A 5,192-nucleotide genomic window follows, 5' to 3' on the forward strand; every position below is an offset into this window, starting at 1 on the left:
CCAATTCGAATACCTATACCAGAAATTTTAACCGGAATGTTAAGCACATACCAAGATTATTTATTCAATAAATGTCTGGCTGTGTCAACTTGTGCGAAAACTGCAATGATTTAGAAATGAAAAAAAAACAGTTAAAATGTCTCATGCCAGGTGACTCAAAGTGCGAACAGGATATTACGATTGTATGTTAAAACAAAAACCGAAATTTTGCAGATATTTGCAACCTTTATTGTGTGAGTATCTATATGGTTTAACATACAGAGCAATAGTTATCGTCTGTGTGGAGTCCGTAATGTCTGGAAAATTGTAATCACTTCCACAGGTCTTTCAGCAGTATTGAAAGCTATTGTCGAGAACGTGATACAGAGGAACGCGTGTTTCACCCTCTCGAAAAACATCATTCTATCAATGCTAACCAATGAGAAAACGGTGTAAGGAAGCTGGGATGTAGAAGGGCCATTAAAACCTCAAGAACCATTAAAGCGTCCTTCAAACTTCAAGAGATTTCATCATTCCAAAAATTAATCGAAATGACTACGTTGAATTAATTGATTGGAAGGCTACAAATTCAATTCGGACACAGACCCTACTCCTGAATAACATAAATACGAAAACAAATTATTATTATAAGCATTAATTACTCGCCTGAAATATCCATACAAATTGAAAAAATCTCCCGAGTAAAAATAAATGCCGCCGACGGGAATTGAACCCGCGCCTTCTGATGTCCGGTCAGATGCTCTGGACCACTGAGCTACGACGGCTTATTCCCAACCCGCCAAATAATTAAATATTTATTTTTCAATATGAACATTTTGTCCAAAATTGTTGGTGTAAATTCAAAAAGTACGTTTTTTTTAATATCATGATTTTATACAGAATACATGTTTTTTTCCCATTAATACTTTTTTATCAAATATATATCGTAAACTTTTAAAAAGGTGTTCTTTGTACTGTAGTTATGTAATTTGATAAATCATCGGTCACGGGGAATTTATATTTTTTTTTATTCGAAGCGCCGTTGATTTTGTTAAAAACGACGCTGTGCAAATTATCCAATTATATTATATTGTTATAAACATACATACAATAAAATAAAGTGCTACTTACTTGAAACATAACACGTCAATAATATTGTTGTCATGCACGACTGTTCTTGAGGTTTATTTTTATTTAACATTAAAAACAATACAAGATTACAAACATACTTAACATTAGATATAAAAGATCGGTAATAATAATAATATCAACTTCACATAGGAAGACCCGATAGAAAATAACTTCCCCTTAGCATAAAGTGTCATCTTTGGGGATGTTGTAAAAATGATGCTGATGCTCCTTGCCTTTTTTGCACATTGTTGATGTTACATGGTTCAAATTTCTGCCCGATGGCGAACTAAGACCAATTCTGTTAAAAAATACAAATATATCCCAGAAGGTATGCAGGGGTGGTGAACTGCAATAAATTCCATATTTCAGAGTAATAAAGTAGAAAAAATAAGCAAAAAACAATGCATAGAATAAAGAACTGAAAATTAAATAATTTATTACGCAATGAATCATTTATCAAAAATATTTAGGTCTCCAGAGGGCTAGGTCTCTAGGGCGCTTCTTCAGGAGCGGATCTGAAGCAAGAAAGGCGGTCAGCAAATGTATTGAAAAAATCATTTAAGAGGAACGGTTGCGTGGCTTTTTCAGACAATACTTAATGTTGAATTTATGAGGTTAGGTATTTTGACCTCAAATATTCCTTTCTACTTTATTAATCTGAATATGGAATGTAATGCATGGAACTACCCCTGCATACCTTCTGTAATACCTTAGTAGATATTGAGACTGCAGTGTGCCGATTGCTTAGGCAAAATGTATTTTATATTAATAGCATATTTAAAACACATGTGACAGCAATGATTTCTAATGCGTTTTGTATTACATATTATTATAGATCAAAAGAGAACATGACTTCTCCAAATAATGAACGCTGGCAGACTTTGGAGGAGTACATCGATGGTAAATATAATCATGGAAAATAGTTTGTAAAAATATTATTGTGTTCTAAATATCTCATTTTATAGTATGTCATCATCGTCATCCAACCTCATTTGATAGTTTATATCATCATCGTCATCCAACCTCATTTTATAGAATCTGTCGTCATCGTCATCCAGCCTTATTTTATAGAATCATCATTTTCGTCATCCAACCATATTTTATAGTGTCTGTCATCATCGTCATCCAACCTCATTTTTTAGTAACTGTCGTCATCGTCATCCAACCTTATTGTATAGTATCTGTCATCATCGTCATCCAACCTCATTTTGTAGTAACTGTCGTCATCGTCATCCAACCTTATTGTATAGTATCTGTCATCATCGTCATCCAACCTCATTTTGTAGTAACTGTCGTCATCTTCATCCAACTTTATTGTATAGTATCTGTCATCATCGTCATCCAACCTCATTTTATAGTAACTGTCGTCATCGTCATCCAACCTTATTGTATAGTATCTTTCATCATCGTCATCCAACCTCATTTTGTAGTAACTGTCGTCATTGTCATCCAACCTTATTGTATAGTATCTGTCATCATCGTCATCCAACCTCATTTTGTAGTAACTGTCGTCATCGTCATCCAACCTTATTGTATAGTATCTGTCATCATCGTCATCCAACCTCATTTTATAGTAACTGTCGTCATCGTCATCCAACCTTATTGTATAGTATCTGTCATCATCTTCTTCCAACCTCATTTTTTAGTATCTGTCGTCATCGTCATCCAAAATTATTTTATATAGTCATCATCATCGTCATCTAACCTTATTTTATAGTATCTTTCACCGTCGTCATCGAACCTTATTTCCTCAAAGCATCCAACCATATATAGTATCTGTCATCACCGTCTTCCAACATTATTGTAGCCATTCGATTTGTTTTTACATGTGGTATTTTTTTAAATCATTATTTTAGGATGCGAGGACATCAATATGTCATTTTCAAACGTCAACTTGCAGAGTTTGGAAGAAGATCCTGATGGTAAATATAATTATAATAATATATTTCTATCATCAATCAGTGGGTACCGATTAAAAACTTTCCTCAAAGGTAGACAAAGAGGGAGCCTCTGGGGAGCAGCGGTGAAGAATGCAGTTTTCCAAGGTGATGATAAAAGTGTGCTAATGGATAGGGCCTCTCAAAGGAAATATGCCTGTGAACCCTCCCAGAACATTATTTAACAAATAAATGCTTTCCTTGGCTTAGCAATACTTTACAAATTCGGTTTTAAGTTCGGAGTTATCTGAAGTATGAGCGATCTGAAAAAGTTTTTACGGTATTACTAAAAAAACTTGTTGAAATTTTTATTCAATTGATAACCGACCGTGTATGTGTAAAATCTTACTAATTGAAACATAAAATAGTTCATGGATAGATATATAAGATAAATACATTGCTTATCAAGTCAAAGAGGGTTGTTTATCTGTTTTATAAACTTCAAATAATAATAATTTCTCATCGAATATGGAATTTTTCCAAAAGATGTGTAAAAACAAACACTATTTTAGAAACTAGATGAAATTCCATTTTAGATATTTATATTTTAAATATACTTCAATGTTAAAAAATTGGAAAATAAAAAAACTTTATCGTAACATTTTTGATTAAAAAAAAATCGAAAAATTTCAGCGAATTAAAAATTCAATGAACACAGCCCTTTTATTTAAAGATTTTACAAGATAACATTCATTTCACTTTTTAACACGTTCATACAATTAAAAATGGTTAAATATATATATATATATATATATATATAGGGGGTTCAAATCTTGGCCCCCTGCTTTTTCTTTTATTCATAAATGACCTTGGCTCGAAATTAAATTGTGATTATGCTTTTTTCGCCGATGATCTTAAAATTTTTCGTAAAATCAAGTCTGTTTCCGATCATCAACTGCTTCAAAACGACCTCGACACACTTAATAACTGGTGTACTGTCAATGATATGCACTTAAATGTTGAAAAATGTTACATTTTAAACTTCACTAGAAATAGAATTATAAAGGATTTTTCTTATGTTATTAATAATATTATTCTCAAAAAAGTATCTTCAATAAGAGATCTAGGAATCACTCTTGATTCTAAATTCATATTTGATGTACACATTAACGACATTAAGTGCAAATCATTAAAAATGATGGGATTTATTCATAGAATATGTAAACCTTTCCAAGATCCTCAATCAATTCTAACTCTTTACAATGCCTTAATTAGAAGTAAACTTGAATATGGAAGCTCTATTTGGAATCCACATTACTTCAAATATGAAAATATTGTAGAATCCATTTTAAAAAAAAATGCTAAGAATGTTATCCTTCAAATGTGGATTACATGACCATCTTAGATCATATGACGTACGTCGTGATTACTTCAAGATTGATACACTTAAAACTAGAAGGCAATTGACTGATCTCATATGTTTACATAAAATTATTCACGGTCAACTTGATACTACATTATGTCTTAGCAATATTAAAATAAATGTCCCCAATTCGCATTGTTTAAGGCGCCATAATATTTTTCACCTGAATACATTTATAAATAATATCGCCTACTTTAGCCCTCTGACCCAGATGTGTCGACTATATAACAAGATAGAGTGTGCTGAAATAGATATTTTCGTCGATAATTTGTACGGATTCAGAAAAAAAGTTCTGGCGCTATTAAAAAATATTAGCTAATTCATTGTGTCAATTTTCTCTCTATGCATACCTCTCGTATTTCTTATGCCTCTTACCACTTGTAATAATGTATAATGTAATGTGTTACTTGAGCGAGCTTGTACATGATTGTGTATTTTATTTTTATTTTTTGATGTTTTTGTTTTCTAATTGTATGTATGTATCTGTATTTAATTTTTTGTATCTTTATTTAATTGTAGATTTTTGTAATTGTACGATAACTGAGTTTTTATAAGTGGATTGTTCTCACGTAAGTGTGATCATCTGTAAAAACCCAGTATAAATAATTTTTTTTTTTTTTTAATGTTCTTTATTCGGTAAAGTTTATACATTACAGTAAACGGGTAAATTTTTGGCCACCACACTAGGCACATGCCCGTGTTGTAGTGGTCAATTTTATGTTAAGTATAATAATACAAATTAAAAATAAGTTGAATGAAAACAAAATAATATAAAAATAAAA

General features: G+C 31.5%; 1 non-coding gene across 1 annotated transcript; it reads right to left on the reverse strand.

The window, feature by feature from the left end:
* Positions 1–691: 691 nt before the first annotated feature.
* Positions 692–764, reverse strand: TRNAS-GGA (transfer RNA serine (anticodon GGA)). Its single transcript has one exon. It is a non-coding gene; the product is annotated as a tRNA-Ser (tRNA).
* Between the last annotated feature and the right edge of the window lie 4,428 nt (positions 765–5,192).

The sequence above is a fragment of the Hesperophylax consimilis genome, chromosome 23, assembly GCF_061612785.1.
Source record: "Hesperophylax consimilis isolate HC1 chromosome 23, BYU_Hcon_1.0, whole genome shotgun sequence".
Classification (NCBI taxonomy): domain Eukaryota; kingdom Metazoa; phylum Arthropoda; class Insecta; order Trichoptera; family Limnephilidae; genus Hesperophylax; species Hesperophylax consimilis.